Here is a 13,437-nt window from a genome sequence, read left to right on the forward strand (position 1 = left end):
CAACAAACCTTGTGTATGAATTTAGGCACATGTGATTTAGGATTTTTTATTCCTTTTTACCTTCTTATGATCTCCACATGGTTTGTATATGATCTCCACATAATCTTCATAATATATTCACATGATCTCCATTATCCTACACCTAATATAAGTTGGTTGTAGATTCACTTATTTAGTGACTGCTTTTATCTTGTTGTAAAGTATTTCCTTTTGTGAAAAATGTGTTATATGTATAAATATGAGAAAATATTAGTAATTTGGAGAATCTAGATCTATAGTAAGGAAGAGGAGAGGCTAAGTGTTATGCATATGAATCAAGTGTAGAATATTTATATTTTCTCCTGTGATTAATACCAAACAACAATCTGCTCTATACCAATGCATCTGCTCTGAGTTAACTTTAGTTCTGTAGACTCTTTAACAGTGCTTCACCAAGCCAGTAGGGCCCCTTGTGCAATGGATGCATCACTCTTCTTCTCTTATTTTTGTTAGTTACATTTAGTTTATTTTATGCTTAATTTAATTATTCTAGTTCTTGTTAATTATAGCTTATTTAAGTGTGTGCTTTCAATTTCATTTTCTTATAATTTGGTGTGTTTAATTCCTTACAGTTTGAATTCCATTCTTAACTTTAATTTGTTTATGTGTCAATACACTATAGGATAATCATACAGATCTTTCGATTGAACAACAATTGTTATTTGCAATCACTAAACTTGGCAGTACACTTATAAGTTATAAGTTTTAGTGAGCTTGTAATTTTTTCATTAAAATTCTCTACATTATTATGAGGACCTATAAATGTTTTAGAACCATGATTGTATTGAGCTAGATAGCTTACCAATTTTTTCATATCTTAGAACCTTCTTTTGAAGTCACTTTTAATGGATAAAGTTAAAAATTAAGTCCTAGCATATACTATGCCTTACACTTCACAAGCTTACTAACCTGGATTGATGAATTAACTGTAACAAAATTCTAGTGCAATTGAATTTACCAACATTTTCAATGTCATTTATAAGGAAGTGTACATAGTATTTAGTTTTTAATTTAGGTTTCCTTTAAAATACACAACTTGGGGGAGGAGAAACGATAAGACAAGAGGTAAGAACCTTGGAATGGGCACAGTGAGGCTTCTCCATAGCCTTGATTGTTCCTTTCATGCAAGTGTGTTTTCTTAATTTATATACTAACATGTGTCATCAAATAACTTGGTGATAGAAAGGTCTTAGTAGCATGAGGAGTTAAAAGTGTAGTTTGTTTTAATTTTGAAATTGATTTCATTTCATTTGTTTCACCAGATTAAAATTCAATTGTTTTTAAGGTGTTGTAAGAACCCCCCATTTACTAATCCATGTGCTAGATAGGGATTGTCAACCAGAAAAAAGAATTCAAGTATATTCAAGCATTTGTTTGGAAAAGAAGAATGTTACTCCAATAATTCTCTCAAATCCTACCAACAACTGGAAACATATCTGCATCTTAGGAGGAGTGAATCTTGACTGCCATCATGAGAATACATGCACACCAAGAAGCAATATAAAGGAAAAATGTGCATGAACAACATCTATAAGAAGATGTAAAGGATACGAAAGAATCATGGAATGCATCTGTTGGAGAGAAAACATGAAAACCTAAGATTGGAAAATGTCTACTATGCCTATCATTAGACCCTTTATGCATTAAAGAGACTAATCAACAAATAGTAGAAGATATGCATAGCATAAGAAACAAGGACAAACATAATGATCTAGATGAGAAAGTGAACCAAACACATCACAACTATATTGAAATTTGGTTCCTCTCTCATGTTCTGGTGTATATCAAAGAACATCTTTCAAAACTGAATATGAGTTTATTTTTCATCCTGTTATGCACATGGTTTCATTGGAAGTATTCCTATACTTGAAATATATTTCTATTTTAAGTAGACTAAGATAAAATAAAGAAAAAATAAGTGTAGTAGTGAAAACTAGGTAACATGTGTAACTAAAAATAAGTATTTCTTGAAAAACAAGTTTCATGGTGAGCATGATTCATAATAAATTTTGCAAGCTCATGATTGATTCTAATATTTTATTATAGTTCTTCAAAATATTTTTGGTTTTATGCTCAAGTTAGCTGATGTGAGATTCCTCAAGGCCCACCTTGCAACAATTTTTGTCCCAGTGACTTCAATACCTTATCCAGGATGAAGATCAAATATTCTTTTGAGTGCCTTGGAGCTTGCATACATTATGACAAACCTCCTCACTGACAACAATGGGAATGCAACAATGTCTCTTGATTTTCATATCTTGCAAGTGACTTACTTCTATAAATTTATTCGTACCTATCAAGATGCACTTTTTTACCTTGACACCCATTTCAATTATTGGTGAGTTGTCTCACATTGGTTAATGATTTTTATGAATGGTCAGTAATCCAATGAATTTTTTCTATGTTTGACTTAAACTAGTCCATTCACATAGATTGAATTGTACCACTCAGGGTTACATGTGAAGGCTATATGATTTATGAAATTAACAACAGGTTGAAATAGTTTATTATATTGTTTTAAAGTTTCCTATGGATGCATGTTTGTATATTGTTCCAATAAAGTTTACCATTCAATTTCAAAGAGTAGTGTGATATAATTTAGTTTGTTGACAACCCTCTTCATTCATTTTCTTTGCCATCAATTAACAGATTTGGATCGGAACTCACAATCAATATTAACCTTGTTTATTTTTAGATTTTCAATTGTTTTTAATCTATCTTCAAACCTGAATCAACATACATCATGTTCCATGGATCATGCTTCAACATACAATACCATTATGAGCACCATACAAAGGTAAACTTGAGGAAAGTAACACTCATTGGTTTGTATAGGCACACAACTCTTAATTCAAATTTAATGGTTTGAGGATGTTTTTCATGAATCCGACATGCTTTTCCACCTGTTAGACTACAATAAATTTGATTTGGGTGTTGAAGGAAAGTGGTTAAAGCAGAAGTCAAAAACATAGTTTCAGTAACTACAACAGGTGGAGAAGCTTGAGATCACCATTTTCCTCGTCCTCCAACTCGTGCTTTTGTTGTATCATGCTTGCATCTATATGGACCTACAACTTAGCTATAGAATCAAAAAACAACTATGGAGTAATTTTCTAGCAACCTATTTGATAGTTATAGCAACATGTTCTAGAGACAATTTTGGCACAGAGATTGCAAGAAAATGAGGCTAAGATAGAAAAAATTATGGCACATGGGTTTTTCTTAGAATATGATTATTTGAGTAAGTGTGGAATAAATTCCAAAAAAGTGAAAATTTAAAGGGTATTTTCATAGGTTTTTAAGGTTGATTTTTACTTCTTAACACTATGCACAAATAAAACTAGAAATTAATAATTTTCCACAACAACCTCTTTTCTTCAAAAAAAATGAACTTATGAAGGCATGTTATGGTACAATAGGAAAAAATATAGTGCCTCCCTTTTTAAGAACTCAATTTGGCTTTAAAATGAGTTCATTGTATATATTTTTATGTAATATTGGATACTGTGAAAGATGAAATAGGGCAGAAATTGATTCAACCATATCTTGCAAGTCATGCAACTGTTAGTACCAAAACTTGGAAGGTAAATGCATCATGGTTGGGTAAATAAATACAAAATATTTCAATAAATTGTAGTGTATATTTTTCAAGAAATTGGTTGTTGTCACCTGCATCCATTTTTTATTTTTTATGGAGATTCGTGCATCCATTGGCTATGATTTTTGGTGAGAATATGTATAAATATGATGGTGAAAACTTCACCAAGTTTCATGATAAACAAATATTTAATTTTAGAAATTTTGAAAAAACAATTCTACTACAAAACATGGTTACAAGGATGTCTATCAACAACAAAATTATTTCAGCTATCCATCAATAGGTCATCATTTGCAGCATTGGTTTTATAATTTTCATATTTCCCTAGAAAACATGACTAACCAGTACCAAAATTACCAAGCTTTGTAGTATGAGTCCTCTTCAATTACTTTCCAATAGATTCTATTCCATATCATAGAAGCAAAGTTCAGTGCTTGTCTCTCAAAGCATCATACAAATAAGTAAATTCAAGTAAGCAATCTCTCTTTCTATATATTCATCTAACGTAGATTTCATGCACATAAAACTTTTGAATTTTTTCATTCCTTCACATGTCCACTTCCTTGCTTTTCATACCCCATTGTTTATCCACCATTATCCATTACACTATGAACTTCATAAACTTTCCTATATCCTTCTTGCACAATAATATTTCCTTCTTTCCTTATGATTCAAACATCCTACATGCAAAAGATGATCAATCCATCAAGTGGAGTCATATGATTTTAAATTACTAAAATAGAGTTGGAAACTTTTCATTATCTTTATTATACATTATGTCTTAAGAGGATAGTGCTTTTTAGCTATACAAGGAAAATACAAAATTTTCATCTCAGAACATACAACTGCTCAAGTTGTCCAATAAATGATATAATAAAGCTAACTTATTAGCTATGTATAATAAGAAACTCATCAAAATACTCAAATCCAAACAAAGGAGGATACATGGATTAGTTAAATTTAATATTAGCCACCTATTTGGTTTGCATGAGGACATGCAACATATCTAGTGTGGGGGAGATGTTGAACCCTATTTTGACATGATTTTAAAGGAAATTTAACCTAATATTCCATAAGTTTTCCTTTATTCCTCATTAATTATTACCTTCATTGCCATATATTTTTTCAATCCCACCTCTTACTAACTTCAGAAGATATATGAGTATTAATATGGTTGATTTCCATGATTTTAGAGTTACTTAGAATGGATTTTATCTTTTCCTAACTTGCTTATAATACGTTGTTGTTGCGGCTATGGAAATTTCCTAATATAACTATGGAAAGTTGTTATAGCATAAAGTTGGAGAGGCATTTCACTATTGTCCAATTCTCCTTCCCTGGTTTGGACATAAACCTGCTCAATACTCCCACTACATGTGCAATGTCTGGTCTAGTACAGACCATCGTATACATCAGGCTTCCGATTGCACTTGCATACGGAACATGGGACATATCCTCTTCCTCTTCTTGTGTCTTGGGACACTGTTCAACAAATAACTTTACACCTAAAGGAATAGGAACCTTCAATTGTTTACTCTCCTGCATATTAAATATTTGCAATATTGTCTCTACATACTTCCTCTGGTTTAACCAGATCTTCCTCTTTGCCTGATCTCTTTTAATTTCCATGCCCAAAATATAGTTTGCAGCACCAAGATCTTTCATGTCGAATTTGGAGGACAATTGGGTCTTCAAATCCTGGATAATTTCTTTTTCATTTCCAACAAGCAATATATCATCCACATACAAGACCAGATAAATAACACGATCACCAATTAATTTAAAATACACACAGTGATCTGTTTTGCTTCTGGTGAAGCCAAGTCCCCGTATAAATGTATCAAATTTCTAATACCACATCCTTGGTGATTGTTTTAACCCATACAGAGACTTCTTTAACTTGCATAGAAATTCTTTCTTACCCTTCACCACAAAGCCTTCAGGTTGCTTCATGTAGATCTCCTCTTCCAAATCCCCATGAAGAAATGATGTCTTCACATCCATTTGTTCTACCTCAAAATCAAAAGTAACAACAACATATAAAAGTAATCTAATAGAAGCTACCTTGGCAATAAGAGAAAAAATATCACCAAAATCAATTCCTGACACTTGGGAATAACCTTTTGCTACCAACCGAGCTTTGCATTTCTCCACCTTTTCTTCTACATTTGTCTTCTTCTTGAACACCCATTTGCTGCCAATGGGTTTCCTTCTAGCCGGCAACTCCACCAGATCCCAAGCCTCATTTTTGTGCAAAGATTCCATTTCATCAACCATGCCCTCTTTCCAGAGTTTTCCATCCTCTGAATCTACTGCTCCCTTCACAGTTCTAGGATCTTCATCAGTAATTGATAAAGAAAATTTTGAACAAAAAGCAGATGGACTATACCTTTTCGGCTACCTTCTTTCTCAAACTGATCTTCTCACACCCGGAGCTTGTAGCTCTTCACCTTCTGATTCCTCCTCTACTGTAGAGTCTGATTCTTCCTCCTTTAGCTAAAAATCTATCTTCTCAAGTTCCTTTGGTTGGACTTCATGTTTAATAGCATCTTTCACCTCTCTGAACACCACATATCGGATGTACACAACCTTCCTTGTTACTGGGTTCCAAAGCTTATAACCCTTTAAACCATCCTTATACCCAATAAAGATGCACTTTTCAGATTTACTATCCAACTTGGTTCGTTTCTCCTTTGGAACATGTACATACGCATCACATCCAAATACCCTGAGATGTGAATGAGAGGGTTTCTTACTAGTCCATACCTCTTGTGGAGTCTTATCCTCCAACATTGATGAAGGTGATCTATTGACCAAGTAACATGCTGTCTCCACCGCCTCTGCCCAGAATTCCTGTCCTAACTCGGCACCATTGAGCATGCTTCTTACCCTTTCCATCAACGTCTTGTTCATTCTTTCTACAACTCCATTTTGCTGAGGTGTATATGGAGTAGTCTTCTGCCGTGCTATACCACACTTATTATAGAATTCTTCAAATTCCTTACTACAAAACTCTCCACCATTATTTGTCCTTGACACCTTTATCTTCTTCTCTGTCTGGTTTTCCACCAAAGCCTTAAATTCTTTAATCCTATCAAAGACTTCAGATTTCTTCTTAAGGAAATATATCCATGTATTCCCTGAGAAGTCATCTATAAATGATACACAGTACATAGAGTTACCCAGTGATGGAACCTTCACAGGTCCAAACACATCACTGTGCACAAGATATAATATCTGTTTCTCCCTCTTACCACCAGAGGGGAAACTCACTCGATTCTGCTTCCCATATACACAATTTTCATAGAAATCAAAATCTAGAGAGCTTTTACTTATACCTTCTACCATACCTTTACCATGAAGTATTCGAAGGCCCTTTTCTACAATATGCCCAAGCCTTTAAAGCCACAACATGGTCTTCTCTCTAAAGATCACTAGATTTTCCGCTCCACTTTCAGGAACCACAGAACTATTGCACACATCAACAACAATGCTACCTTGCAGCTTGTACAAATTTCCAATCCAAACTCCCCACATCAATACCAATGCTCCCCGAACCATCTTGTAGGTATCCTTCTCAAACACTATTTTTACACCTGCATCATCCATCTTGCTTACATAAATCAGATTTTTGGCTAATGCAGGAATATGCAGAACACCCGAAAGTGTTCTAACCATTTCACCTTGCAACTTCAACTTTACTTTTCCGCGACCAATAATTCTAGCCTTCCTGTCATCCCCCAAGAAGACATCAACACCATCATATTTCTCATACTCACAAAACCACTCTCTATGGGGAGTGAAGTGAAAGGATGCACCTGAGTCAATCAACCATGCCTCATGAGCTACATGTGTACTTGAAGAAGCCAAGTACACATCCCCACCTTCATTTGAGGTGGTTTTTGCCTCTGTAGAAGGAGCATCATCAGATCCCTTTCCTTTATCAGGAGCTTTAGATTTACAGTCCCTTTTGTAGTGCCCTTCCTTCCCGCATTTCCAGCACACCACCTTTACAGGTTTTCCTGGAGATTTAGATCTCCCACTAGATTTAGATTTTTGTTTCTATTCTGGGACTGTCCTCGTACATACAAGGCATCACCATTCTGGGTCTCCATATTTTTCCGTCTCATGTCCTTCGTCAGCAAGGATGAGACTATTTCATCAAACTGCAAGACAGTTGCATTGCTACCTATTGCAATAACCAGACTATCCCAGGAATCTGGTAGAGAACGCAACAAACTGACACACTTATCTCCATATGAAATTTTAATATCAACAGATGATAACTGACTTACCACAATATTAAACGTGTTCAGATGCTCTGTCACTGAGTCTCCATCTTTCATCCTCAAGTTATACAATGTTTTCCGTAGGAATAGTTTATTCACCAGAGACTTAGATTGGTACAAAGTCCCTAACTTGTCCCACAAAGCCTTCGTCGTAGCTTCCCTTGATACATTCATCAATACTGAATCTGAGACACAATTGTATTGTGCTATTTGCCTTCCGATCCAACTTCTTCCATTCTTCATCGGACACTCCAGTTGGTTTAGTACCTGGATCTATCGCGATCCACTGATCTTTATCCACCAACAGATCCTCCATCTTGAGTTTCCACAACTCAAAACTCTAACCATTAAATTTCTCAATCTCTATCTTTCCATTGCTCACCATCTTCTTTCACCACCAGAATTGATCTCGCAGATCTCCCACTGAACAGGGTCTACCACAGGCTTGAGCGAAACCCCTCAGCAACGAAGGCATCCCCTTGAATCCAAAAAACAGCTCTGATACCAAATGTAGGTTTTAACCCCGTACAGAAATTACCTGCATACAAATTCTAGAGCATAACACATAAACACACACACACACACACACACACACACATATATATATATATATAAATATTTTCCCCTGGATCCGAAAACCGGGACTACCAGCTTGATTTTTCATTATATTCCTTTCAATTTTACAATACATATTTATACATACCGAAGCATCCAATACCATGCACCAAAAAAATATTGCGTCCAAAACCATGTACGAAAATCATGCACAAAACCATAGGTAGGTCCGCCCAACCTAACATAGGGTCCAAAACCAAAATTTTATGGGGTGCTACCCCGGACCCCATAGAGTGGGTTACCTGCACCCCTCAAACCCCTTGTGACTCCCCCCGCTACGCAATTGGTGCAACGAAGGGGGGGCTCTGACCCCCTCCTAACCCCCCGGTTAACTACGTGGGCTAGTCGTGGAAAGAATATAACACAACCCAACAACAATTAGTTTCATTTTATGTTTAATTTAATGCTTTTAGTTCTCATCAATTGTAGATTATTTAAGTGTCTGATTTCAATTTCATTTTCTTACAATTTGGTATGTTTAATTTCTCGAAGTTTGAATTCCATTTTCATCTTTAATTTTCTTGGGTGTCAACAAAGTGTAGGCTAATCATACGAATTTTCATATTGACTAGAAATTGTTATTTTCAATCACAAAACTCAACAATACATTTATAAATTATATGTTTTAATGGTTTATTATCATTTCATGACAATTATCTACATGTATTTTTGTACCAATGTTTCAAATCGCAAATGGGATCCATCATCAGGCTTTGAGAATGATGATAAAAGAAGAGCAGAATGGATAGAATAAATACTTAAGAGGACAAAATTTTTAAGGAACAACACATGGTCGGCTTGAATCTGAAATTATTTTAATTTTATTTGAATCTGAAATTATCGCAAGAGAAGAGCAGCAACAGAGACGAAAGATCAGAGAAGCACTTGAAATTATTAAGCATCCTTGTAATCTGAACAGAGACAGTGGTATGGAGATTAGCGGGAGCTGGCTTCCCCTGATCAGGGAAATCAAAAAGCGTCAACCCATCCCCAGGTAAGCCTTCAAGCAGGTAAGTTTTCCCTCCCTCTCCTATCCTATTATTATTGGTCAGTACTTTTTATCTATATCATAATTAGAATTATTAGCATAAAAATACTTTAATATATTAATTTCTACATAAAGATTAATTAATATATTAATTATTATATTAATTAATTATAAATATCAATTATTTATAATTGTTAATATAATTTGGTTCATATATTAATTTAATTTATATATAGAAATTGATATATTCCCTAGTATTTCTATAATAATTAATTTATTATCCCTTCATTTTATTAAAATAGCTCCTTTAACCTAATAATCAACTTTTTTTTTTTTTTACTACTTTAATATAATAATTTCTATATAACTATTAATTAATATATTAATTATTATATTGATAAATTATAAATATTTATTATTTATAATTATTAATATGAATTAATTTAATATATTAAATTAATTTATATAGAAATTAATATATTTTAGTTCAATCTATTATCGAAAAATTTTAGTATCAGTTCATTTTCCTTTTTAATCTATAGGTTATAAACCTAATTATTAAAATTAAAAAATTTTATAAAAAATTTCAATAAAATAAGGTAATTTATTAAAAATAAAAATAAATTAAAAATAAGAATAAAATTAAAATAATTTCAGATTCAAGCCGACCATGTGCTGTTCCTTAAAAATTTTGTCCTCTTAAGTATTTATTCTATCCATTCTGCTCTTCTTTTATCATCATTCTCAAACCCTGATGATGGATCCCATTTGGGATTTGAAACGTTGGTACAAAAATACTCATACTGTGGATTCTCCGGTCAATGATTCGAAAAGTACAAACCACAGATATCTTAAATCCAATTATCTACATGGTTATGAGGATCTATAAATCTTTTATAACTAGGAATATACTGAGTTAGATAGTTTACCAATGCTTTCCTAGATTATAACCTTATTTTCAAGTCACTTTTAATATATTAAGTTAGAAACTAATTCCTAGCATATATTTCACCTTACACTCTTACCAGCTTAGATTCATGAATTAAATGTATAATTATAGTGTAATTGCATTGAGTAGAAGTAAGAATTAAGAAGCGATCAGATCTAACATTTATATTTTTGATATATCAATAAGCTCTGCATTTTACGACCTTATCACCAAAGCTATGACGTGAAAGTTAGTAGCTATGAAATACATTTGGGTAACTTTGGGTGAATAACCCTATTGAAAGGATTGATCTTCAATACTTGATTTCTTTGTTGGCTTAAGGAGGTTCAATCTTCTACTACTTACTTGCTCCATTGTTATTTGTGAGGCATATTTAATTTTGTTTCTACTAGTTTTTGGCTTCATTCCTCACTTTGTAAGACCAGTTGCTTGGTCATTTGAGAACATTAGCATGGCTCTTGGGTTCAACTATTATTAATGTGTTAGATCTTTGTGCTCCTTTAATAGCTTCATGAATTTCTTTGTAACAAATTTTTGTCTTGATTTCTAGTGATAACTTACTATTGAGGATGTTATATAAGGTTTCATACCCCTTTTAGATTCATTCAAGACTTGGTTTTCTCTAGATATTTTCTTACATAAACAATTGTTTCTTTTAATATTTCACAGTTCTTTTCTTTTTCCTTTAATTGATTTACAAAAATGTCTTCTATTCTTTTGGCCTTTGCTAGATATGTTTTAAAAATAATTGTTTCCTCATGATCCTTCTCCTCATAGGCTTGTAGTTGTTCCTTCTGTTTTTGGTTCTTCCTTATTAGTCTATGCATTTTCATTTAAAACACATAGGATTTATTCTTCCATATCTACCTTTGCCTCACACTCTTCATCTTCCAAATCAGCCCTTTCTTGATCAGAATTCTAATTCTCAAGAGCAATGAGAAGCTTTTCATCTTGACTTGCATCAAATTTACAATATTCATCATCTTCTGATGAGCTACTATCTTCTTTGGAATACAAGTTTTTGTTTCTAAGATATTTTACTTATTATTCCTCTTGGAATTATTTTTCTCTTTTTTTCCTTTTTACTCATTAATTTTATCTTTATATGGACATTTAGAGGCAAAATGTCCTATTATACCACAATTGAAGCATTTAAATGCTAACTCTTACCTTTATATTTTTCGAATTCTATCTTGGGCTTCCTCTTCACCAAAATCATGTCTAGAGATATTATGATCTCAATGTTCTTTTGATTTATTTGAGGATTTGAAGACTTCTTCCTTTAGTTCTAGTTGTTATTTCTTCGTCCTCGTTTCATATGCAACCAAAATCCCATGAAGCCCATCCATAGTTAGTTTATCTAGTTCTCGTAATTATTTTATGGAAAAACCTTTGCATCAAGTTAGAGGGGACAAATCTCAACACCTTTTGTCCCACTATAGTTTCATCAATATTTTCACTAAGTCCTTTAATAGTATTCATAATCTCATTTACTCTAAGGAAAAAATTGGCTATATTCTCATCCATATTCATCCTTATACTTTCAAATTACATTATCTCAGTTTGAAGCTTTGCACGCTTTATCCTACCATCTCCTTCATAACTACTTATAAGTTTGTCCCACATACCTTTGTCTAAGTTGTAATGCATAACTTTAATGAAATTTAGTTCTGCAAGAAAACATAGGATAACATTCATAGCTTTTGAATTATTCTAAAAAAAAATCTTATAAGCTTCATTAGTTGGAGTTGTTTGAGTTTTATAACTACCCATCATAATTGTCCAAAATTCCACAGTAAGAGACATCAAGAAGGTCCTAATTCTGATTTTCTAGAAAGTAAAATTTCTTCCATTGAATATATGAGGTTTGTTTTAGAAGGAACCATCTTGGTTGGCCAATTTCTTGTAATGTATTCCTTCCAAATGTTAGAATGTCTCTGGAGGAACTTGCTCTGATACCAATTGTTGAATACTATGAGAGCAGGGGGAAGGGGAGTGGGGGATAGATATTCTTCAATCATTGCCTTATTTAACACATACATTCTCAATCAATTAAACCAGATACACAATCTTAAGCATATAAATACCATACAACATCAAGTTTTAACACAATACTCAAAATTTTACATGGAAACCCATCCAGGAAAAAACCAGGAAATTGCTTTTTCTCTATTAATGGATGTAATCACCAACTTACTATTACAAACATTCCAAGCACCAAGATGTATGAGACACCAATCCCATTTCAAAATTTTACAGAAACCCCTTGTGGGAGACTCTAATCCTCTTTCAGACTTCTAATTTGTAGTTAATTTTTTTGTTGATCAAATCAAGTCATCTTCAATCACTTTTATTTTTCTTCATATATTTAAAATTATCTCATTTCAACCCCTTACATATATTTTTTTAGCTACAACTCTTTGTCATGCTACAACAATTTGTTCAGCTCTACAAACATCACTCTTTATTCCATTTCTCCTTGCATCATTCACACTAATTGTCTAATTTTGTCTAATTGTTTGACCATGTATTTATTTTTATTTTTTTCTCTTGTCCACATTTTACAATGGTTTGGAACTCATGTTTTAAATTGACCCATCGTATTGGCCCGTGGTATTGTGTCCTGAGTATGTCAAAATATGTCAGTATTTAAATCAAAACTATGTTCTTTTAGCTTCTTCTTCTTATTTTAGCATTTTGATATGAACCTTATGTTGTTCGCAAGCACATTATATGAGAGTACAATAAAATTTCTTAAAATTGTAGAATGAATTCCTAGCTCCAAATGCCCATCAAGACCATTCACTGGTATTAAACACTACGGAGTAGGTGAAGGGATCAAAATAACGTGAGAAGTGATCAAAGTACTTGCAAGGGAAAATGATATTCTCGAGGTTACATCTATAATGACACATTATCCTCATCATTTCTTGAAGCCTCTCATTACATCCAACACCAC

Source organism: Pinus tabuliformis, chromosome J (assembly GCF_031772625.1).
Source record: "Pinus tabuliformis cultivar Carrire ecotype Pingquan chromosome J, CPIR1, whole genome shotgun sequence".
Taxonomy (NCBI): Eukaryota; Viridiplantae; Streptophyta; class Pinopsida; order Pinales; family Pinaceae; genus Pinus; species Pinus tabuliformis.